Genomic DNA, 27,495 nt, shown 5'->3' with positions numbered 1-27,495 from the left:
AAACTACCTATAAAAAAATGAGTAAAGGAGATGACCCATAAACAAAGGAGCAGGAAAAAGAAGCCCTGATCTTTAGAATAATACTTTGTTCTAATTATACTATCAATACATGAAACCAAGAAACACTGGTGTATCTTTTATTTATTTTTTTACTCACTGTCACTAGCAGGTAATTGAATCCAAAATGAATAAATCAACAAATACTAGTTATTATCAATATTGAAAGAACACAAAGCTTCCTGAATGAGAAAGATTTATCCCTTTACATATTTGCTTAGCCAAGAGATCAAAAAGAATCCACCATACTGAAAGAAAAAACAAATAACAGCTCCTTTAATAATGATTGAGTAAAAGGGGATATTTTAAAAATACAATGATAGGGTAATTAGAAATTAATGAAAATGGTATTCACAAAATGCAATCTATGTAATTTTTGATTTGGTGAAAATACTTTTTTGTGGTCTAATAAATGATTTTTAAAAAATTACGTTCGATGAACAATGGTAAAGAAGAATCATTCAGTATGGGTAGGTTAAAAAATTCATTTATTAGAAAAGCTTACATAATTTACTAAATAATATATTTTTAGTATTTAATAAACATTTAGTAATTTAGTAAATTTTCAAATCCTCCATGTTCTTTACTTAGATTCAGAAAGAGAGAAATTAAAGTCTCCCAATTAAATATTTTTTTTCAATTTCTTATTGAATTCCTAAGATTTTTGCTTAATGAAACTTGCTTTAGCACCATTCCAGAGAACCTAGTTATAAAAGTAATGCAAACAGACCTGTGGAAAGACAGTAGAATAAGAAGATTTAGGAATCAGTCTTACCATGAGAACAACTATTAAAGAGGCTAGAACTGTCCAAATCAATTATTTCAAAACTCCAGAGTCTAGTAGAGCATTGTGCAGCATCCAAAAAAGAGCAGAAGGATGAAACTGGAAAATTATGGAAATACTGGTGAATTGCTTTCTCTATGTTGAGGTAACTGATGCCCAACCCCTACTCTTAGAGCAGGCAGAAGTGGGGTCTGGCCCCTAGAGTGGCTTGCCGAGGGGAGAACCTAGTTCCCCAAGAACTGGTGGGAAGGGTTTTGATCACTGATCACAGCTTTTGATTAGCTACTTCAGTCACCAGTGGCCCAGCTCTGAGGGTGACCATTGTTCCAACCCTCCATGGACAAAGACAATCAAGGAGACTTAAAGGCACTTCACTTCCTCAGAGCTGTGGAGGAAAGGTGAGGAACTGCATTTGTTGGGCAGATGCTGAATCAAGAAAGTGGAGCTTTGGAGAGCCATAGGAAAAGCTCCTGGTGCCCTCTGTGGTCTCTTCCTCATTTTCTCTCCAGTGCATTTTGAGGCTGACTGGCTCACTCTCTTTGGAGATCCCTGGTCTTGTTCAGGCTTGAAAACACTGACTTGGGAAGCTTCTTTCCAGCCTGTGCCCTCCCTCTCAAAATTTGCTCTTCAGGCAAGAGTATCTTGAGACAAGGAAAGCAGTAGACAAGACAACTGGGGCGGGTGGCCTGGGCAAATGTTTCCCTGTTTTAAGCCCTTTAGTGGAATACCTTGGAGAAGGAAAAGGTCTTTTGCCTGGGAAATAGGGGGGTATTCAAATTCTGGTAAACAAAGGAACTGCTAATACCACTAGTAAGCACAAGCCAAGGACAAGACACAGACCCAGAAAAGACAGGGAGAACCCTGCAATTTGTACTTACCTTCCAGGTAGGAGAAGGAGAGCACCAACCAACAGGAAGCCAATTGGCAAAGATAGTGAAAGGTGTTTTTGACTTAGAAAAAGATGGGCAAATTAATCACAAAAGGGAAAAGAAAGAGGAAATAACTAGATTAAAGCAAAAACAATGATAAAAAATAAATGAGCAAAAGAAAGAATCAACAAAACTAAAAGTTGGTTCTTTAAAAAATCAATAAAATTGGCAAAGCTTTAGCTAGACTGGCAAAGGAAAAAGAGGAGAGGACACAAATAACTAAAGTCAGAAATGAAAAGGGAGCTATTACTGATAACTCCATTGAAATAAGGACTGTAAGATGATTCTATGAACAATTGTATGATGGCAAGTTAGATAAACTATATGAAACTGACAAATGCTTAGAAACATACAAACTACTTACATTGATCTGGCAAAAATAGTTCTCAAAAGACCAATAACTAATAAAGAGATTGAAATATCTTCACAGGGGAATTTTACCAAACATTCAAAAAGAATTAGCACCCACTGTGCTCAAAATCTTCCAAAAATTTAAAGAGGAGGGAACACAGCTTAATTCATTTTCTGAAGCCAACATCATCCTCATAGCAAATCCAGATAAAGATGCCACAAGAAAAGAATATAGAAACAAATATCACTTATGAATATTGATGCAAAAATCCTTAACAAAATACTAGCAAATTGAATAATTGAATCCAACACATCAAAATACATATACTCCATGGTCAAATTGGATTTATTCCAGGTATCCAAGAGTGGTTCAACAAGAACATCAATTAATGTAACATACCACATTAACAGAATGAATGGAAAAATAAACAATGATCATTTCAAATGATGAAGGAAAGGCAGTTGACAAAATTCAGTATAACTTCTTGATAAAAAAAAACACTTAGAAAACAAGCTATAACAGGAAACTTCCTTAATATGATAAATATGATATATGAAAAACCCACTGTAAACTTTATACCTAATGGTGAAAGACTGAAAGCTTTCCCTATAATATCAGGGAACAAGACAAAGATGCTCACTGTCACCATTGCTTTTCAATATTGTACTAGAATTTCTAACCAGAGATATTAAGCAAGAAAAAGAAACAAAAGGCACCCAAATTGGAAAGGAAGAAGTATATCTTTCCCTATATAGAGATGACATGATCCTACATACTGAAAATACTGAAAAATCCACATCAAATTTCCTAAACCTAACAAATAAATTCAGCAAAGTACTGGGGTCAAGATAAATACCAAAAATTTGGTAGTAATTCATAATAGCAGCCAAAACAATCAAATATCTAAGAATAAATCTAACCAAGGACATAAAGGCCCGTGCACAGAAAACTATAAAACATTGGTTAAAGAAATTAAAGTGGACCTAAATAAATGGAAGGACATTCCATTTTCATGGACTGGATGTTAAGATGTCAATTCTACTCAAAGTTAGTTACATATTCAATGAAATCACAATCACAATTCCAACAGCCTTAATTGCAGAAATAGAATAACCAATCTTCAAATTTATAGGAAAGGGTAAGAAACCCTGAATAGCCAAAGTCATTTTGAAAAAGAACCAAGTTGGAAGACTCACACTTTTCAATCTTTAAACTTATTATAAAGCCACAATATCAAACAAGCATGGTATTCCCACAAGGACAGATATATAAATCAATGGAATCAAATTGAAATTTCATATATGGGCCCTCACATTTATGGCCAACCAATTTTTACAAGTGGATGATTTCAATTGGGAAAGAATTGTCTCTTCAGCAAGTTGTGCTGGGAAAACTGAATCTTCATTTGCAAAAGAATATGAATATATCAAAGATCTAAATAATGGAACCAGAACTATAAAATCCATAGAAGAAATCTTCAGGATTTTATACCCAAAACATGAGATACAAAAAAGAAGCAAATAAATGGACCTCATCAAAATTAAAAACTTTTGTGCCTCAAAGGAGTTTATCCTGAAAGTAAACTGACACTTGTACAATGAGAAAAAATTTGGAAAGTAATAAAGGTTAATATCAGACTATATAATGATATCCTTCAATTCAACAACAAAAAGACAAATAACCCAGGTTAAAATGCTCAAAAAACTTGAATAGACATTTCTCACAAGAAGATATACACTAATTAAATTCTACCTTGCTTTTGAATAGTATTACTCTTGGGAAAGCTGGAATCTGCTTTCCTCATTTTCTTTTGCAATTAGGGTTTCTTCATAGACCAAGGTCTGCCAAGCAGATGTACCCATGTAAGAATTCAAAAGTGGAAGTGAGAAACAGAGGTAGAAGCCTTGAAAGGCAAGCTCTGGAAAACACAGAGCTACTTCTGAAACAGTTGTAGTAAAAATTCCATTTTCCAAAATCTTTTGGCATGGGCACCAAGCAGTGGGCAGCTGCACCTTAGTATTCCGCTAGTGCTGACTGGGTATTTCTTCTGAATTTTTGGATCATGGCTATATAGCTTTTAAGCTTAAATTCCTGATACTCAAGTATATCTATTTTTCTTCTTTTGTGTGTAACTAAACATAGTGGAAGATATAGTGATTGGTAGTAGATATAGACCATCAAGGAAACAGAAATCTAAGATTGGTTATTTGACATGATTGGGGAGAAAGGCAGTGTTACAAAAGGGCTAATATTAACTTCTGTGATATCCTAGAATGAAATGTTTTTTGCAAAAATGAGCAGCTGCTGGGATAACCCATTGGAATCAGCAGTACAATTACAAGGACTGAGATGAACTGGCTGTTGCTAATTATATGAAAGAGGCTAGAATAGTAAAACAACAATGTCGGATGGTTAAATGCTTGGTTCAAAGTACAGATCTTCCTCAACTGCCTTAAAAGAATCTCTTTCCTCTTGTAGCTGATTTGGTTGATGAGTCTAAAAAGTATTTTTGAATTACCATGTAGTTTTAATTTAGAACTTAACCCATACTTATACATCACAGTAGCAAATTGACTGAAAAGAAATTAGACACAGACATTTGAAAAAGACAGACAGGTCTGGGAGGATTCAAATGACTATGAATACCTCCAAACACTAAACTCCACTGAGATTCTCTTGTCAACAGAAACAGTTTTCCCTCACCTGATTGATAAAGCTGGTTTTGACTTGTTTGATTTCACCCAAGTTAAACTTGCAAGTTTATCTACCCTTTATATCAATGCCACTTCCTTTCTTATGCCCACTCAGAGGACCCCAAAGTTGGAAAGAATACAGTGGGTACAATTCTCATTTAGTCTGTGAAAATGGCAGCTCCTAGAATTCAGGACATGGTGATACTGTCCATCTCCACTACCTGTAATTTCAAAAGGCTATAAGTAGAGTCAGATCCTAGAAAAGGCTATTTGCAAAATGAAACTGAAGTAAAATATTACATACAAAAAGCCCACAATATTTCTAATTTAATTTTTTTCACAAAAGTTTGCCATTTTTTAAAATTTGCATCCTGAATAGTAGAATGATTTATTGTAGAAGTGATTAGATTAAAATTCCAATTGCCTATTCAACTTAAATATCTTTCCTGGAGCTAATCCACATATACTAGGCACTTATTAAGCAGCTCTTGACCTAGAAAAAAAATGTTTCCTCCATTGCAATAATCAGAAAACACCAGACAGAATCTGTATTTCATTCACTTGTCTAGGATATCAATATACCTTCATTTAATGCATCATGGCTACATTAATTCTATTGTTCTATAGTGTAATGCTCTAACTCATTTAGGCAGCAATCTCTCAGGCTGTCAGGCAAGATGCCCTGTTACTTTTATGACACAGTGAATCAAAAAAGTCATCAAAGTTTCTGTAGTCTACTGGGAGGCTTACCTGTGGCAAATTCCAACAGGAAAATTACACATAATGTTCCTGAGTTTTGCAAAAATCTCTATTGTTTTCAGCAAGTAACTCTTCTTTGAAAAAACAGATCTTGACTTGCTGGTTGAGCAAAGCGTCCTAGTTGAGACTGAATTACTGACCATGGCACAAGTTATTAAGCAATCTTAATTTCAATGAATTAAATGGGTTACAATATCAGATGTGCCTCTCAGGCAACATCATTAAATGTAAGCTAAATATACAGGATCAGGGACTAGAGAGTCTAGAATGTGCAAATTAATTGCATAAGCAGGTTGGTCACTTACAGAATAAGATCCCATGATTAAAAAAATAAAAACCATAAAACCTGGACAGAATACGAAAAGATTATACAAAGGCACTAAGGAGAGGTTAGAAGTAGAAACCATTTAGTGGGAGAGCACAAAAATTATAGGATAGTTTATCAAAATGAGCACTGGTTTTAACGACCTTTAGCCTGGGAACAAGGGTCGTTTATTTAGTGTATTGACTCCTGGCACCAACTATAATATAATTCTGACTTTTAATGACCAGGAGCTGGGCCAGACTTCACAGATTAAGAACACAGTCCCCATGAGACTGCTTTCACTTCAGATGTCTACCAAAATTTCAGGGATTTCCAGAGTCACCTTCACTTCTGACATATTGGCTAGAAATTAGGGGATTCCCAGCACCCCTTTAGGTTAATAATTTGCCAAAATGACTCACAGAGATGAGGATAGTGCTGTACTTAGAATTAGTTTTTATTTTAGTGAAAAGAACACAAATAAAAAGATACACAGAGTGAGATCTGGCAAAGTCTCCCAATTTGAAGCTCTCATGTCCCTGTGGAGTCAGTATGCATCACACTTCTGGCACACTGTTGTATGTTCTCAATCAGAAAAGCTTGCTTAAGCTTCGGAGTCCAGATTTTTAATTAAGGTTTAATTACATAGCCAAGATTGCTTAAATCAATGGACACATGGTTGAAGTAAATCTTCTTTCTCCCTTCCCTCTTCCCAGAAGTCATGCTGACATGATATGGCTCAAAACCCCAACTGTCTAATCACATGATTTTGTCTTTTTGTTTTAGTAAGTTCCCTATCCTAGGACTAATGTTGTGTCTGACTCTATCCTAGGTCATCTTAGCATAAACTATTAGGTGTGATCTGGGGGACCACCATAAACAACAAAGACAATCCTATCACACCAGAAATTCCAAAGATTTAGAGGTTACTTCGGAAACTGGACAAAATCCAGATCTCTTTTTAGATGCCAAATTCCTTACTAAACACTCAGCACTTGTGTTAATGAAGACAGAGTAGAAAAACTGCAGTCTTTTTGACACAGGGAAGTAGAAAACCAAATTGAAAACACTGACTGCTGAAGAGAGGTGAAGAAGTGTGGAAGAGAAAGAGCCAGAGAGGGGATTCCAAAATATGCCTTCCCACATCTTTGAATGACTTATGAAACATGCACTCATAGAATAGACAAAGCAACTTAGCTAACAACAAAAAACCTGAACTGAAAGCAAAGCCACCATCCAATAAACAAGTTTTCAATTCAAGCCCAATCAAGATAACTGCCTGCAAAACCAAAGGAGGCATTGGAGGAAAAAAAAAATTTTTAATATATATATATATTTTTAAAAAGATACTTAGATTAAACAAAATGTTATGCAAAAATATAAGGGATTTCCATATGTCCCTCTTCCCACACCTCCCATCCTTCCCCATATTCACAACTTCTTTCATTATTGTGGTACAATCACTGCAATTGATGAACACATTTGGAGCATTGCCACTAAGCATGGATTATAATTTACACTGTAGTTTGCACTCTTTCCCACTCAATTCTGCAGGTTATGGCAGGATATATAATGGCCTGTGTCTGTCATTGAAGTGTCATTCAGGGTAATTCCAAGTCCCAAAATGTCCCCATATTACACCTCAATTTTCCTCTCCCTATCTTCAGCACTTCCAGTGGGCACTGTGTCCACATCAATGATATAATTTCTTCCATTGCTAGAATCCCAGTAAGTCTATATTAGAATAGACTCTAGTCTATATTTTATTCCCCAATTCTGGGGATTCTGGGATGGTGATGGCCATTCTACCTCTAATTGAGAGGGGACCTCAATCCCATATAGCTGATGGATGGGGCTCTCTTGCTTGCAATTTTAGACTCTCTTGGTTCCTTTGTATGGTGGTTGTTTATCCTCTCCTCCTTCTTAGTTGTCCAGGGTGAGTCCAATGACCTGGAGAGCAGATGTTGCAATACTGTTGATGCTTAGGGCCCAGCTGACACATGGGCAGCCCAGAGATTCAAGTCTCTTACAGATACAACCTACCAACTATAGGTTCAAATAAAAGGGACAGAAGAAGCATATTTAGAGAAGTCACAGCTAAGCCCAACTCTGTCACACTTGGGAGCACAAACACCAAAGATGAGCCCATGGGCAAGGCACTAATCTCCAGAGCTATGTGCAATGACTGTAGGACTTGGTGTCTTTAGAGGGCTCAGGAGCCCCACTACTTGGGGTAGTATCTACTGTGGCAGTCTATGAGGTCCTGTTGATATTTGCATAACTGTTACCTGTGGGATGACCTCCTGACTCACTTTGAAGTCTCTTATCCACATAAACTCATTTGTCTTTACCTTTCTGCCTTTTATTCAAGGTGTTTTTCCAGTTGCTTTGCTAGTTGGTGCCAGGGAGGCTCATCACTGGGAGTCAAGTCCCAAAGCTAGGGGGAAGGTAATGCATTTATATGCTGAGTTTGGCTTAAAGAAAGTCCACATTTGAGCAACAAGGAGGCTCTCAGGAGGTAACTGTTAAGCACCCTAAAGCACTAGGCTAAGTTGCAATTTCAAGAGCAAAGGCTCATAAGAATAGTTGCCAATGTATAAGGGCCCATCAATGGACTACCTTCTTCAGTAGTCATTGCCCTGCACTTCAGGGATTGTTGATGTTCTATTGGAGAATATGACAGAGCTTCCCAGGATAGGAATTCAATATTTTTTTCAGTTATTGTGTGAATCTCCACCCACTGTGACAATACCCCATGGACATTTGAACACATTTATATACCTTATATGTATGCCCAGGTGAACTTCCTCCCAAGTATCCCCATCACTGAGACTCCCACACCAATGATCCTCCCTTGCCACAGTTGTAACCCATCTGTGACCCAAAACTTCTTCAAAAATGAAGCCAAGAATACCGCCAAATACATTTAATAGGAAAATGAAATAATTATGATAGGTTTAAACATAAGAAATAAAATACATAATAATTTAGAAAAATTAAAACTAAAATAAAATTTGAAAATTGGGGTTTTAAAAAGTAATGAAAAATATTTAAATTTTTTAAATTTTTTGTCTTTCATTACTGTAATCTCTGTTGTCTTGTATGTCCAGTGACATTTTCTTCCATTTCTTCCTCCATGTCTTACTTTTTTCATTTTGTCTTTAAAGAAGTTTTAGTTCACAATAAAGTCACATACAAAACACAGGGAACTCCCATTATCCACCATCCTCCCCCTTTTCCCCCTTCCCATTTCAATAACATTTTTATATGTGGATCATACATTAATTACAACTGATGTACAAATATTGAAACATAGCCATTAACCATGGTCATTGGTTTACACTATGGTCTACACTCTACCCATACACTTATAAATTTTTGTTGAAATTCAACATGAGCTGTACCCATTATTGCAAGATCACGCAGAGCACTTCCACTGCCCACTAAATACCCCCTCTTCCATCTACTCTATTCCTCTCATCCCCTTCCCTTGGGGCCCATGGTGACCACCAGGCTTCACTCCTTGAAGGACAACATTCATAGTTACTTGTGATAGCACTGAGGGCTTGAAACACTGGTCTGTCCTCCCCTATAAGGAACCACCCATGCTCTCGAGAGACACCCAACCCTCTATTTGAGAACATATTAGGCCTCCGTGGATGGGAGTCCAATTCCTTCGCACTCATTATGTGAGTCTCCACAAAGTTATACAACACACTATGACAAAATGATCACTCGCCCATTCTCTAGAAAATTGATCCAGATATGCCCTGACCAAATACCCCCCCATCCAACACCCTAAACAGTAACCTTTCCTTGTCATATTGCCAAAAAAGTTTTCCCAAATTTGTAGTTTCAACCACATACCCACGAATCCCCAGTGTTTACCTACTCTGTTCCCCAACTCTCCCCCCAGTTCCATGACCATCCAATCCACCCTCCCCACCCTATCCCCCTGTCAAAATTGTACCACTCATCACAATAATATCACTACACCCCTGTCATATCCCAACACTGCTCAAATATTCACTTCCACTTTATCATAGATTTTGCCCACATGGGCATTGGCTTACAACCTTCTTCTCCCTTTCTATTTCATATAAGCCTATCTTCCAAAGCCTCGCTTTCTGAGTCTACTCAGTTTGCTTAATTCATATCAGTGATGTCATGTTAGCATTGTCCTTTAATGCCTGGCTTGCTTCACTCAACATAAGGTCCTCAAGATTCATCCATGTTATCCTGTGTCAATAAGTTATTCCTTCTTACAGCTGAGTAATATTCCATTATAAGAATATACCACATTTTGTTTATCCATTCATCTGTGGCTGGACATTTGTGTTGATTCCAATTTTTAGCCATAGTAAATAAGGTTGTTATGAAAATTGGTGTATATATATGTGTTCATGTCCTTGCTTTCAATTCTTCTGGGTATATACCCAGCAGTGGAATTGCTGGATATACAACAGATCTATAGTTAGTTTTTTGAGGAACCCCCAAAATGTCCTCCACAATGGCTGGACCATTCTACATTCCCACCAGCAGTGAATAAGGGCTCCCATTCCTCCACATCCTCTCCAACACTTAATAATACTCCTTTTTTAATGGCTGCCAATGTAATGGGTGTAAGATGATAACTCAATGTAGTTTTTATTTAACTTTTTAAAACTTAATTGCCCTTTTAAAAAAAGATATGTAGATCACAAAAATGTTCCATTAAAAATATGAGAGGTTTCCATATACCCTATACCCCATCCCAACCCACTCTTCCCACATCAACAACCTCTTTCATCATTGTAGCACATTCATTGCATTTGGTGATTACATTTTGGAGCACTGCTGCACTGCATGAATTCTAATTTACATTGTAGTTTACACTCTCTCCCAGTACAGTCAATGGGTTATGGCAAGATATATAATGTCCAGCATCTGTCCCCGCAATATCATTTAGGACAACTCCAAGTCCAGAAAATGCCCCCACATCACTTCTCATCTTCCCTCTCTCTGCCCTCAGGAAAAATATCATGGCCAGTGTCTCCACATCAATGATACAATTCTTCAATTGCTAGAGAGACAATAGTTCTATAGTAGAATACCAGTAAGTTCACTCTAATCCATATTTTACTCTATCATGTGTTTTGATTTGCATTTCTGTAATAGTCAGTGACATTGAACATCTTTTCATTTGCTTTTTAGCCATCTCTATTTCTTCTTTGGAGAAGTGTCTTTTTAAATCAATTGCCCATTTTTAAAATGGGTTGTTTGTCTTTATTTTCAAGATATAGCATTTCTTTATGTATGCTGGATATTAGACTACTATCAGATATATGGTTGCCAAATATTTTCTCCCATTGGGTAGGCTGACTTTTCACTTTCTTGACAAACTCCTTTGAGGTGCAAAATGCCTTAATTTTGAGGAGGTCCCATTTATCTATTTTTTTCTTTCACTGCTCATGGTTTGGGTATAAGGTTTATGAAACCATTTCCTATTACAAGTTTCTATAGATGCTTCCCTACATTATCTTCCCAGGTATTTATCATCTTGGCTCTTATATTTAGATATTTGATCCATCTTGAGTTGATTTTTGAATAACGTGTGAGATGGTTTTCCTCTCTCATTCTTTTGGATACAGATTTCAGGTTCTCAAAGCAACATTTGTTGAAGAGGCCATTCTCTCCCAGTTGAGTGGGCTTGGTGGCCCTGTTAAATAGCAGATGACTGTTTATGTGAGGATCTAAATCAGAGCTCTCAATTTGGTTCCATTGGTTGGTATGTCTATCCTTGTGCCAATACCATGTAGTTTTGACCACTGTATCTTTTAAAGTCAGGTAGCATGATTCCTCTGATTTCATTTTTCTTTTTCAATATGTTTTAGATTATTCAAGGCCTCTTGCTCTTCCAAATAAACTTCATAGTTAGCTTTCCCAATTCAGTAAAACATACTGTGTTGATTTTTGTTGGGATTGCATTACATCTGTAGATCAGTTTGGATAGGATAGACATCTTAATGATTTTAGTCTTCCCATCCATGGGAATATTCTTACATTTATTTAAAGTCTTCTTTGATTTCCTTTAACAATGTTGTGTAGTTTTTTTGTGTAAATGTTTTTTACATCTTTAGTTAAATTTATTCCTAGGTATTTTATTCTTTTAGTTTGCATTGTAAATGAGATTTTTCCCCTTGATTTCCTCCTTAGATTGCTCATTATTGGTGTACAGAAATGCTACTGATTTTTGTGAATTGATCTTACAACGTGCAACTTTACTGACCTCATTCATAAGCCTTAGAAGCTTTGTTGTAGATTTCTTAGGGTCTTGTATAAGATTATGTCACATGCAAATAGTGAAACTTTGACTTCTTCCTTTCCAGTTTGGATGCCTTTTATATTTTTTACTTGCCTAAATGCCTGAGAAAATACTTCTAACAGAATGTTAAATTGGAGCAGTGATAGTGGGCATCCCTATCTTGTTGCCAATCTTAGATAGAAAGCTTTTAGGAATTCACCATTGTATATGATGTTATCTGTGGGTTTTTCATATATACCCTTTATCGGGTTGAGGAATTTTCCTTCTATTTCTACCTTTTGCAGTGTTTTTATCAGGAAAGGGTGCTGCATTTTGTCAAATGTTTTTTCTGTGTCTATAGAGATGATCATGTGATTTTTTTCTTTCAATCTGCTTATGTGGTGTATTACATTGATTGATTTTCTTACATTGAACTATCCTTGCATACCAGGGATGAAACATCATGTGGTCATGGTGTATAATTCATTTGATGTCTTGTTGAATATGACTAGCAAGTACTTTGTTGAGGATTTTAGCATCTAGGTTCATTAGAGATTGGTTTGTAATTTTCCTTTCTTGTGGCATCTTTGTTTTGTTTTGGTATTAGGGTAATGTTGATATAGAATGAATTAGGCAATGTTCCTTCTACTTCTATTTTTTTGGAAGAGTTTAAGCAGAATTGGTGTTACTTCTTTCTAGAATGTTTGATAGAATTCCCCTGTGAAGTCTTCTGGTGCTGTGCTCTTCTTACTTGGGAGGTTTCTGATGAAAAATTCAACCTTGTTACTTGTGATTATTTCGGTGAATTCATCAACTTCTTCTTTTGTGAATGTAGGCTGCTTGTGTGCTTCTAGGAGTTTGTTCATTTCCTCTGAATTATCATTCTTGTTGACATATACTTTTTCAAAGTATCATCTTAAGATATTCTTTATTTCTGTTGGGTCTGTGCTGATACCCCTTCCTCATTTCTTATTTTGTGTATTTGCATCTTAACTCTTTTTTTCTTTGTTAGTTTAGTTAAGGGTCTGTCAATTTCATTGATCTTGAAAAATGCTTTTCGTTTTCTTTATTTTTTTTCTAGTGCTTTTTTTTATCTTCTATTTCATTTAGTTCTGCTCTAATCTTAGTTATTTCCTTCTTTCCACTTCCTTTGTGATTAGTTTGTTGTTCTTTTTCTAACTCCTCTAAGTGTGCAGTTAGGTCTTACATTTTAGCTCTTTCTTCTTTTTTGATACATGCATTAATAGCTATGAATTTCCCTCTCAGTACTGCTTTTGCTGCATCCCTTAGGTTTTGCTAAGTTATGTTGTCATTTTCATTCATTTCAAGGTAGCAAGGTAGTTACTGATTGCTTTTGTAATTTCCTCCTTGACCCACTGTTTGTTTAAGAGTGTGTTGTTTAATTTCCATATCTTTTTGCCTAATCTGGTTCTCTGTTCCTTACTGATTTCAAGTTTCATTCCATTGTAGTCAGAGAAATTACTTTATATAATTTCAGTCTTTCTGAATTCATTGAGAGTTGTTCTGTGGCCTAGTTTGTGTTCTATTTTGGAGAATGATCCATGTGTACTTGAGAAGAAAGTATATCCTGCTCTATCTGGGTGTAGTGTTCTGTATTAGTCTATTAGGTCCAGATTCTCTAAGGTATTATACAAAGTCTTTATTTCTTCATTGATTCTCTGTCAAGATGTTCTGTCTAATGGTGATGATGGTGTATTAAAGTTTCCCACTATAATTGTAGAGGCCTCTATTTCTCCACTTAGTTTTTCCAATGTTTATCCCATGTATTTTGAGGCCCCCTGGTTAAGTTCACAAATGTTTATGATTGTTCTTTCTTCTTGAAAGATTACCCCTGTTACTAAAACATCATGTTTGTCTTTGTCTCTTAAAATAGTTTTGCACTTAATGTCTATTTTTTTTCAATATTAGTTTAACTACGCCTGCCCTTTTTGGTTGCTGTTTTCTTGTAGAATTGTTTTCCAGTCATTCATTTCCAGCCTCCTTGAATCTCTGGGTCTAAGGTGGGTTTCTTATAGACAGCATATAGATGGGTCATATTTCCTTATCCATTCTGCCTGTCTATGTCTCTTAACTGGTGAGTTTAATCTATTAACATTCAGTATTATTATGTCAAGGAAATTACTTATATTAGCCATGTTTTCTTTGGGTTTTTGTATATCATATGTTGTTTTAATTTCTCTTTATAAATTTTTTAAAATTTTTCTTACCCTCTACTTCAACTCTCTTTCTCCTGTTTTTTTTTTTTTCCTTTCAATTTGCAGCACCCCCTTTAGTGTTTCTTGAAGGGCAGGTTTCTTAACTGGCATACTCTTATTTACTGTTAATCTGTGAATATTTGAATTATCCCTCATTTTTGAATGCCAACTTTGCTGGATAGAGAATTCTTTGGTGGAACTTTTTTCTTTTAGTACCTTGACTATATCATACCATTGTCTTCTTGCCTCCATGGTTTCAGATGAGAGATCAGCACTTAATCTTATTGTTCTTCCCTTGTATGTAAGGATTCTCTTTTGCTGTTTTCAGTATTCTTTGGACAATTTGACAGGTATATGTCTTGGAGTAGGCCTGTTGGGATTTATATTGTTTGGGTTGTCTGGACATATACATCCATCTCTTTCAATGGGGTTGAGAAGTTTTCATCTATTACTTCCTGTAATACTTCTTCTGACCCCTTTCCCTTCTCTTCTCCCCCTGAGATGCCTATAATGCATATGATTGTGGATTTTTTGTGTTGTTGTTCAGATCCTTAAGTCCCTGCTGGATGTTTTCTATCTTTTTATCTATCTGGTCTGCTATCTGTTTGATGTCAGATGTTCAGTCATCCACATTGCTAATTCTTGACTCTGCCTGTTCAAATCTGCAGTTGTGTGCTTCCAGTGAATTTTTGATTTCTTGGATTGTGCCTTTCATCATCATCCTATCCATTACCTTTTTATGTATATTTATAATTTCTTCAGTATGTTCTCCCAGTGTCTTCTTTATAACCTTAATTTCTTCCTTCACATTATTAAGTTGCTTCATGATATTTGTATGGATGACTCTGGTTACCTTTTCCATGTTCTGCATCTCCTCCTGGTTTTCAGTTTGTTCATTGGACTAGACCATGTCCTCCTGTTTCTTAGTATGGTTTATTATTTTTTGTTGATGTTTAGGCATCTTTTTATCTTGATGGTTTTATTCAGTTGATTAGTTTTTTCTCTACTCTAGGGTGTTATTTAGTTGCTGTTTTGTGTGTGTGGTAAATATTCTCTTTGCCACTTTGTTCCTCTTATTCTATTTCCTTGGTGTTGTCTATGTTCCCTTGAAAGAAAAAGATTATGGTCAGAGAAAGAGAAAGAGGTAAGAAGAGAAAAAGATTATTAGTAATTATAATTGTAAAAGGTAGAAGAGGGACCACATAAGACTATGAAAATGGATAATTATGTCATGTAGAGGAATAAATAAAAAAGGGGGTTAAAAACAATGAAATGGAAAACTAAATAAAGAAAAATACCTAGAATTAAGTATAGGGGCAGAATGATCAGAAGAGAGGGAAAGAGAAAAGGCAATTAGAAAAAAAGTTGAAAGAAAACAGGGAATAGAGGAGACAGAAATAAAAACAAGAAAAATTGAAGACTAAACAAAGAGAAATCTAATGTAAGAACAAAAACAAAAAGCAGAAGATAGGAAGATGAAAGAAGGAAAAGAAATAACATAGGTAGACAAAACTTATGTAAACATAAAAAGCATTAAAAAAAAGGAATGACATTATGCTCATCCTTTAACATGGATGAACCTTGAAAACATTTGGTTGGGTGAGTCAAGACAAACACAAAAAGATAAATATTGCATGATTCTACATATATCAATTACCTAGAATAAACAAATTCATAGAGACATAAAGCAAATTAGAGGTTACAAGGGGCTGTGGACAGTTGAGGAAGGGAGTTACTCTTTAATGGGTAATTATTTAACAGAGCTCTGCTTTGGTGGTGAAAAAGTTTTGGTAATGGATGGTGGTGTGATAGCACAATCTGTAAATGTAATTGTCATTGTTATATTGTATATTTGAAAGTGGTTAAAAGGAACAGAAAGTGTCTGTAACTTCAAGCAAGGTATTTCCAGCCATCTGCCCCATGAGATCTAAACCCCCTCTCAATTAGAAACAGAGTGGGCATCACTATCCCCAAATTCTCAAGATGGGGAATGAACAATGGACTAAAGTAGATTTATTATTATTTTATTGTAAACATTATTATTCTAACAATGGAAGAACTTATATCATTGATATAAAGGCCGTGACCATCAGAGGATCTGAGGGGAGGGAGAGAGAAGAATAATTATAATATGGGGGCATTTGCAGGACATTGGAATTGTCCTGCACGGATTGCAATGGCAGATACAGGCTGTTATATATTTTGTCATAACCTACAAAATTTTGCAGGTTAGAGTGTAAACTATAATGTAAACTATAGTCCACATTTAGTAGCAATGCTTCAATATGTGTTCATCAATTGTAACAAATTTACCATGCTAATGAAAGATGTTGTTAATGTGGGACAGTGTCAGAGAGGAAAGGAGTGGAGCTTATGGCAATCATATTTGTTATATAACATTCATATAATCTAAAACTTCCTTAAAATTTTTTTTTAAAATTGGTTATTTAGGTTGCATAAATGTTACTAAATGTTTTAGTCATCCAAAGGAGTGCTGATGGAAAGTATCAGAAATCTGTTGGGGTGTTTGGGGTAAAAGCTTACAGCTTCAAGGCCCTATAGAGTCCAATTAAAGGTTCCTTTCTCACCAAAGTCATTTGCCATGTGTTGAAGCAAGATGATTGCTGATCTCTGCAAGGGTTCAGCCTTTCCTCTCTCAGCTATAGGCTGGCATAGAGCTTGTTACTTTCCATCATCTCCCACTGGGGCTCCAGGATCAAATTTCTCTCCTCTGCTGTGTCTATGGAACTCTCTCTCTTCCCTGTTCTTCTTCTGTGTTTCTTCTTGAGTGAGGGTGCATTTATATTAGCCCACCATGGGGGTGCGGGCTTAACCTGAGTTATACCCTACTGCCATGGTTGAAGCAAAGACCTAATCTTAACATAATTTAATCATAGATATCTCAGCTGAATCTAACACCATCAAAGGGTATCATGCCTAGAGGAACAGACTAGTTTACAAATGTAACCCTTATGTTTTTTGGGATTCATAAATAATCTCAAACTGCCATACTGGAATAATTTTTAAAATTTAAAAAATGTTAAAATGGCAAATTTTATATTGTATATTATATATGTTAATACAAAATAAAATACATTTTATTAGTAATATATTTTAAGAAATTACTCAAAATTTCCCATTTTGATGAAAGAGAAATTTATAGATATATGTTGTTTAAAAATACCAAACAGAATAAATATGATGAAGCCCATACCAAGGCACATCATAATCAAAATTTTAAAGCCAAAGAGATAAAGAAAATATTGAAAGATATAAGAAAAAAGTGACACATTGCATAAAGATAGACAATAATTTGGTTAATGATTTCTTTCTCACCAAAATCAATAGTGGCCAGAAGAAAGTGAAACAGCATCTTTAAAGTGGAAAAAGGAAATGATGTACAATTAGCAATTCTATGTTTACTGAAAATATCCATAATAAATAATGACAAAAGACGGACATTTTTAGATAAAATAAAACCAGAAGAATCATTATAAAATACTGTAAAGAAAATTTGCAGACTGAAGAAAAATGTTGCGAGATGGAAATATGGATTTTAAGAAAGCAGTGCAGAACATTGGAAATGGTAAATAAAATCCAAAATCCAAAATCCAAAATGTCTTACTCTTATTTAATGTTTAAAGCAGACCAGATACAAATAACAAATATAGCAACAAGTATGTGAATAGATATGGATATATAGTGTTGTAAGATTTCTACATTTTATGTGAACTGGCAAATGATTCAGTGCAAATGGGTTGTGAAAGTTCAAAGCTCTGTGCTAAAATGCCTAGAACAACCACACAAGGAAATTTAGCTAGAATGTCAATGAAAAATTAAAATGGAAGTATAAAATATTCAAATAATCAAGAGGATGATTAAATAGAAAACAAATAGTAAAATGGTTGATCCAAATTCAACCATAAGAATAATTACAATAAATGTAAATGGATGTAATGCTTCAACTAAAAGGAAGATATTGTCAGAATGTATAAAAAATAAAATCTAATTATATGCTTCTAAGTAAATACTGGTAAGTTGTGAAGAAACAGATAGGTTGAAAGGAAATGGATGAGAAAAGATACACCATGCAAATATAAGAAGGCTAGAGTGGATAAATTAATATCACATTTATAGAAATAAGCACTATTGAAGAAAGAAAGGATAAAATCCCTCACAATGAGAATTGGAGATTTTAAAACAGGGGGTAGCAAAACATTTCTCCAAATGGCAAGAGAACAGATATTTTAGGCTTTGTGGGCATACTCTTCCTTGACACCTGTGTGTATGTGTTTATGTCTTTAGAAATGTAAAACCTATTCTCAGTTAAATAGCTGGTGAATGGGCCATAGTTTGCCAATACTTGTTTAAATAATTCTTTTAGCAATTGATAGAACAATTAGACAAAAGGAACGGCAAAAACAGAGATGATCTGAACATCACTCTTATTTATACAGCACTACACTCAACCAGTCAACAACAAAAGAAAATATATTCTTTTAAAAAAATGGTCCATATGCTTGGTCATAAAATAAACCTCAAGTTTAAAAATCTCAAATCATTTGAGTATCTTCTCTCACATATTCAATGGGATTGAATTGGAAATCAGTAACCATAAAACATATAGTAAACCCAAATATTCAGAAATGAAACCAAACCCCTTGAAATAATCGAGTCATACTAGTAATCACAAAGGATATTATTCAGTGAGTAAACAGAATGATCATGAAAAAAAGTTAAAATATGTCAGGTGCAGGTAAAAGAGTACTCAGAGAAAAATGAAATTTTATGCTAGAAAAGAAAAAAAGAAGTAAAATCAATGCTCTTTCTCAGCTTAAGAAATTGAAAAAAAAAAAAACCCACCAAATTAAAGCCAATGTAGAAAAAGGTAGGAAAGTGGAAATAGAGCCATAGAGAATATATCAGTGAAGTAGAATATGAAGCAACAACAGAGAAAATAAATTAAAGCAATAGCTATTTCCTTAAAAAATCAATAAATCTGATAAAACTCCAGAAGACTGATCCAGAAAAAAGAGAGAAGACATAAATTATCATTATTGGAAGCGAAAAGGGAGAAATAACTACAGAACTTATAAACATTAAAAATGTAAGCATTATGACCAAATTTGTCAATAAGTTAAAAATTTAGATTAATTAGACAAAATATTTGGAAGGTACAAATGTCCAAAACAGATACAAAAATAAGTGGAGAGATTCAATTAATAATTGAAAATGTTCTCACAAAGAAACTTCCAGGTCCAAATGGCTTCACTGGTGAATTCAAATAAACAATTAAGGAAAAAATCATAAAATCCTCATGAAGTCTCTCAGAAAATAGATGATGAGAGACTATTTCCTGCTTCATTTTATGAGGACCATTATTCTGAAATGCCAACATAAGAAGAAAATAAAACCAGAGACTACTATCTTTCATGAAAATAAGCACAAAATAATCTTTAAAATTTTATAAATAAAATCCAGTGACATTACATAAAGGACAATGTAACATAACCATGTGGTGTTTATCATAGGAATACAAGATTCATTTAATATTTTAAAATCTCTGCAATTCAAACACATTAGCAAAACAAAAGAGAAATCATATGATTAGCTCATTAATTGTATCAAATTTAATACCAATTTATAGTAAAATATTTCAGTTAAATAGAAACTTCTTCAACAGAATAAAGGACATCAAAGAAAAATTTACAGCTAAAATCACATTCAAAGGTGAAAGACTTGATGCTGTATATAAAGTCATAAATAAAGCCAGAATGACTGCTCTTAAACAGAATTGGAGGACTTAACACTACATGATTTCAAGACTTAATTCAATGTTTTAGTTATTAATACAATATAGTATTTGTATAAGAATATGTATATAGACAAGGAAAATACCAGTAGAATTGAGAAATAATGCCTCATATATGGTCAATTGATTTTTGTCAAAGTTGCCAAGGAAATTCAATGGGGAAGTAAATAAAGAAGGTTATATACTTATAAAACAAAATGAACCCTCAAATGTACCTATTTACACCATACTCGATAAAATAGATCACAGATTAAACAAAAACTAGAACTATAATAATTCCAGAAGAAAATATAGGAGAAAACCTTTGCAACATTGTGAAGGACAAAGATTTCTTAAGCCACATATAAAATAAAAATCAAAGAAAAAAGTGATGGAGAAAGAATTAATTACTAGATCACACAATATTTTCAGAGTGAAGGAAGAACTGGATTCTAAGGCAAGATCTGAAAGAAGTTTCATTCAAATATACACAGATTTGTAAAGGTAGATGGGACCTTAGAGGACACTTGATCTACCTTCTTTATTTCATATAGAAATAAATTAAGGCCAGGGGATTTACTCAGATTCAGACAAGTGATTAATGGAAAAACCACTTATTTTTCTTTGTGTTCCCATCATATAACCCATATAACATCATGTGTGCATATTAAAAAGTGATATCTCAGTAATTATGTGTTGAATGTGGATGGATGGATGGATGGGTGGATGGATGGATGGATAGGTGTTTGAATTAGTAAGTGATTGAATGACTCATTCCTTCATAACCACTTAGGGATAGGCAAAATCTTATTAACTCTATTTGGCCTTCCCTCAATAAATAAACATCAGTCTTATAAGTAGAATTCGAAGATAAAACCACCATCTCTTAAAGCGTGGCTTGCAATCTTATCCCAAGAGTTAGACATCCCCAATGTTCTTGTCTGGTATTATGATTATTGGGTTCACCAAGCGCAGGCTGTAACCATGATAGAAAGCTTCACTAATAATGTGCTACAATTCAAGGAATGTTAAAGTCCAATGACTGCCATCAGCCTACACAGAGTGGCAAAAGGCAAGGATCAGTAAAAGGGTTTTAATTCAGGATTTTTCACTGATTCTTAAGTGTTCAAGTGACTCAGAAATAAAATGCACAGGGCATGATTCTGCACTGGTTGTTGACTGTTTTAGTTTACTTGGCTGCTCAAGCAAATACCATGCGATGGGTTGCCTTAAACAATGGGAATTTATTAACTCACAGTTTTGAGGCTATGAAAAGTCTGAGTCAAAGTATCATCAAGGTGATGCTTTCTTTCCCAAGACGGGCATTCTAGGGCTGGCCACTGATGTTCCTTGTCCTACATACCTCTGTTATGTGACAATGCATATGGTGGGCCTTCCTGGCTACTACCTTCTCTTCCCAGTTTCATTGATTTTCAGCTCATGTTTCCCTTCTTTGTCCGAATTTCATTGTGCTTATAAAAGACTCCAGTTATAGAATTAAGATCCATCTTAATTGAGTTGGGCTATGCCTTAACTGCAGTAACCTTATCAAAAGGTCCTACTTAAAATGGGTTCATACCCACAGGAATGGATTAAATTTAAGAAAATATTTTTCTGGGGTTCAAAGCTCCAAATCAAAATATTGACTAACAATATCTGTTAGTTTTGTTATTTTTATTTTGGGCAAAATTAATATAAGCTTTGCTTTAAGAATTGAAGCAATTCAGAAAACGTATTTTAAAAAATTATCACCTAAGTATTCCATTACTTAGAAATAAAATTGTAATGTTAAGTAACTATCATTGTAGGCATGGTTTCTATTTATCTATTTAGAAATAAAAATAAATGGATTTCCATAGGATCTAAGCCCCCTCTCAATCAGAAACAGAGTGGGCATCATCATTCAAGATGAAGGAATTGACACATATAAGGTGGGATTGCAACTATGGACTTAAGTAGACTCCTTATTATTCTAGCAATGGAATTTCTTGTAACATTGATATAAAGGCAGTGGCCACCAGAGGTTCTGAGGGCCAGGAGAAGGAAGAATAGGTGTAAACATGAGGCATTTTGTGGGCATTAGAAATGTTCTGCATGACATTGCAATGATGGATATAGGCCATTATACATTTTGTCAAAACCTATAAAAATGTGCAGTGCAAAGTGCCAACTATAATGTGAACTATTGATCATGGTCAGTAGCAATTCTTCAAATGTGTTTATTAGTTTTAACAACTGTACAACACTAGTGAAAGATGTTGTTAATGAGAAAAAGTGGGGGAGGGGGAAATGATGGGTTATGTGGGAATTCCCCTATATTTTCAATGTATCATTAATGCTATCTAAATCTTCTTTAAAAATAAAATAAAAAATAATTTAAAAATAAATGGATTAAAATATTGTGTATATGATTATAGATCACATACCATTTTTAAATTAAAAAGTTAATAAAATTTCATATTTTTTAGTTTATTAGAAGAAGAGATTACCAAAAATTTTGTAATCTAAATAACCAAATTTGTATTGATTTTGACTGAGAGACAAAGGGGTTACAATTTTATTTTTTGTAAACTCGAATTGAAATGTTCACAGTTGCTGTAAAAATGGGAACAAAATTCTGCCTACTTTACTAAATAGTTTCCTTGTGTTTTTATCAGCATATCAAGTATTGTAGTCACTTGACATTCCTTAAGATTGTGGTTTTTTATTTGTTTCTTCCGGAAAGAAAAATAAAGTATCAGTCTCAACAATCAGTGCATGAGCTCCTAGTACTACTGAGAGCAGTTGTCCCAGAGCAGTTAGTCCCTCCTCCAATATTTTCTGACCCATGTATACTATTCGGTGTAGGTAAACCTCATTCACAGTCACAATTCACTAGAGTGTAAAGCCCTTTGAGGAAAAACTCTATAAAGGAATTTAAATCTCTCCTCTTCTCTCTTTCTCTACAATACTACACTAATTCATTCCTTCACCTTCTCTTACCTGGAGCATTACAATCCCTTGCCTGTTTTATTGCTGGATGACCTTTCTCATGGCTACAAGATATAGCCCAATATTCCTCAAGAGGCATACAAACCTTTTCATCACTGGATACCCTATCTCCCAGTTTGCTTTCTCATCAGTGTCTAGATCACATTTTGCCTCATAGAATCCCGAACTGTAATACGCCACATGAATTTTCATGCCTTTGATCTCTTTTTGTGAATTATCCTTCTCAGTGGTATCAGTGGAACTAACTCCTATCTGTGTGCAAAGATTCAGATTAAGCATCACCTTTCCTAATCTCCTGAGGCTGAGCTCAGTGCCCGTCATCTTATTTCTATAGCCCCTGTCTATAGCTCTATTTGATCCTTTACCATTTTTATTTAAATTTCACTTCCATTTTCTCTATTTCCTCAAAGAAATTTTATGTGCTGCACTCCCTTACCCCCAACCAAAGGATCTCATAAAAACATGTTTAATTTATCAAAATTCACCTAATTTTTGGATGAGAGTGAAATTTTTATGCATTAAACTTTCCAGTTTTCTCTAATAAATTAAAGATATAATTTAGTTCTTAGTGACCTAGATAATCTGGATTATCAATGCAAAGAACTGAGGGCACAGCCTTATAGTTATCACTGGTGCTTGTGAGATCAATAATCTTGAACAGATTAATATAACATTAGCCTATGAGAGTGGTCTCCTATTTCAACACCTGGATACCATTTGCATACAACTGAACAGCCCAGCAAAGTAAGAGGAAGGTGATGCTCTAACCTTAATATGCATTGCTTGACCTCTTTAGCAATGAGCAGAGATATAAATGCTACTTTGACATATTTTCTGCACAGGGTTTTGAACTGCTTAAGTGAAATATTCTAAATGTGAAAAAGACAAAGGCCCACTGTTTTTCTATTTTAAAAATAATATGGTGAGCTTCCAAGTTGCTTGAAATTTTAAGAAGTGTTGGGGATTGAGTCAGTTACCCCCACCCTCTTACACACACACACACACACATGTTCAAGTGTTAATTTGTGTTCTTATGGGTGTGAACCCATTTATTAATAGGACCTTTGAAGGTGTTATTACTAGTTAAGATGTGGACTCACTTGTGAATAGTGTCATTGAAGATACTATTTAGATGAGGCCAAATTGAATCAGGGTGGGCCTTTATCCACGTGGCTGAAGTGCTTATTAGCAAAGGAAATTGGACACAGATGTAGAAACCAGAGGTCAGCAGAAACCAGAGAAGCAGGCACAAGGAAAGAGAGAACATCATGTAATAGAGGCAATATCTTGACCTTGGACTTTTAGCCTCTAAAACTGTGAAATAATAAATTCCTGCCTAAGTCAACCCTTTGTGTTGTATTTGTCATAAAAGCCCTGGCAAAGTAAAAGAAGAGGCTTACCCTGCATAGTTACCCAGAAGGCAATAAATGTAAGTGAACATTTGTGACAGAGATGTAAAACTGTTATCATGAATAAATTTTTTAAAAATTTTAATTAGAGAAGTTTACAGAACAATCATGTAAAAATATAGCATTCCCATATACCCTGATGATAGACACCTTGCATTAGGTGATACCTTTGTTAAAATTCATGAAAAATTATTAAAATTGTACTATTAACTATAGTCCACAGTTTATATTATGTGTATTTTCCCATCTACCACCCTATTATTAACCCTATTTATAATTATTTATAATTATTCCGATTATAAAAGAATTCAGTAATAGGATTAAGATCCAAACTGATTGAGTTGGGCCATGCCTTAATTGAAGTTATTGTGGTACATTTGTTATAATTCAGAAAAGAATATTTTTATGCTTGTGCTATTAACTGTATGCCATTATTTACAATAGGGATCACTGTATTATGCAGCCTTATGTTTTATTTTTTAATTTTTATTCCAGTAATATAGATATACAACCTAAAATGTCCTCTTTAAGCACATCTACATATAAAATCCAGTGTTGTTAATTACACTCACAATATTATGCTACCATCACCACTATCCAAAACTTTGCAATCCACCTAAATAGAAATTCTGTACAAATTAAGCATTAAATTTCCATTCTCTAGAACCAAACCAGGCCCTGGTATAACTTATATTCTAGATTCTAACCCTATGAGTTTGCTTATTCTAATTATTTCATATCAGTTAGATCATGCAATATTTATCCTTTTGTGTCTGGTATATTTAACTCAGCATAATGTCTTCAAGGTTTACCAGTGTTGTTACATGTATGAGGATTCCATTCCTTCTTATGGCTGAATAAATTGTAAGTATATACCACATTTTGTTTATCCACTTGTCAGTTGGTGGACATTGGGGTTGCTTGCATCTTATGGCAAATGTAAATAATGCCTTTTTGAACATACGTGGGCAAGTATATGTTTGAGTTCCTGCTTTCAATTTTTTTGGGTATATATCTAGTAGAGTGATTGCTGGACCATATGCTAATTCTGTATTTAGCTTTCTGGGGAACCACCAAATTGATGCTAAGAATCTTTTCATATGATTTTTAGTCATTTGTATATCTTCTTTGGAGAAATGTCTATTCAAGCCTTTTGCCTATTTTTCATTTGGGTTATTTATCTTTTTATTGTCAAGTTGGAGGATTTCTTTATATTTTCTGGATATTAAACCTTTATCAGATATTTTGTTTCTAAATATTTTCCTCTAGTAAGTAGGTTGTCTTTTCACATTCATAATAAAGTCCTTTGATGTACAAGTTTTAACTTTGGTAAGTTTGCATTTATCTTTTGTTTCTTTTGTAGTTTGTGCTATGTGATTTGTGAGTAAAGTTTAAGAAACCATGGTCTAACACAATATTATAAAGATGCTTCCCCACATTTTTTTCTAGGAATTTTATAGTCCTTACTCTTATCTTTAGGTCTTTGATTCATTTTTCTTTAATTTTTAAATTTTTAAATTTTTAAAGTTTATTGAAATATTTCACTCATGCATAAACATATATAAAGAATAAGTGTAAAATAATAGTTGTAAACTTACAAAACAAACATATATAACATCATACAGGACTCTCATAACTCACCCTACCACCAGTAACTTGCATTGTTTTTAAACTTTTTAACTAATGATTAAAGAGCATTGTCAAAATATTACTACTGACCAAAGTATTTTCCCCCCAACCAATCCTATTATTATCATCTTTATATCATTTATATATTAGCATACATAAACACTTAAGTGTATAGTAAAAGTTGTGAACTTACAAAGTGAACATGCATAACATCATACAGGGGTCCCATAAGTCAGACTTCCACCAACACCGTGCATTGTCATGAGATGTTTATTACAAATTCTGAAAGAGTATTGTCAAAATCTTACTACTAATCAGAGTCCTTATCTTACATTTGGTGTGTTTTTCTCCCAACCCTTTTTATTATTATTTAAATATATTTATTGTGACAGAAGTTATAAACTTATAAAACAATCATGCACATGTGCAGAATTCCCAAACAACACCCCTCCATCAACATTGTGGTGTGTCATTTGCTACAGATAAAATAATATCATCTGATTGTTACCATGTCCATAGTGTGCATTTGGCTCACATTTTCCATACTGCCTCAGTATTAACACAGTACATCTTTGGCATAGATGCAAGAATATTATATTATTACTACTAACCACAGTTCGTAGGTCTCTCCAGCTGGGTTTTTCCCATGCTTCTCCACATTCTCAACACCCTGCAGTAGTGATATATTTTTTGCTCTAGCTAACAAAGGGCACTCTTGCAACTATACCATCAACCACAATTCTCATCCGCCTCTAGGTTTACTGTGCTATCCAGTTCCTAGATTATTCGCTAGCATTCTCTCAGTTGGCATTTATGCAACTAGACTACCATTTTCATTCACATCCCCATTTATAAATGAGCTGTTTATTACCATCCACTCCATACATTTCCACACTTTTACAGTAAAACTAATTAAAACTTCTACATACATTAAACATCAGTCATCCACTTAGTCCTCTTCTTATCTCCTTTAAAAATCCACCACCTACTACCAGGTCTTGAAGATATTTTCCAATAATTTCTTCCAGAAATTATTCTTTATGTTTCTTGCTTTTATTTTTAGTTTTTGATCCACTTTGAGTTAATTTTTGGATAAGGTGTGAGTCAGGGGTCTTTCTTCCTTCTTTCAGCTGTGGACATCAAATTCTTTCATCTCCATTTGTTGAGTGGATTGTTCTGCCCGAGCTGTGTGAGTTTAACTGGCTAGTCAAAAATCACTTGACCATACCTGTGAGGGTCTGTTTCTGAACCATAAATTTGGTTCCGTTGGTCTATTGTGTCTGTCATTAGGCCAGTAC

Source organism: Dasypus novemcinctus, chromosome 16 (genome assembly GCF_030445035.2).
Source record: "Dasypus novemcinctus isolate mDasNov1 chromosome 16, mDasNov1.1.hap2, whole genome shotgun sequence".
NCBI lineage: Eukaryota > Metazoa > Chordata > Mammalia > Cingulata > Dasypodidae > Dasypus > Dasypus novemcinctus.
This window is presented reverse-complemented; position numbering follows the sequence as displayed.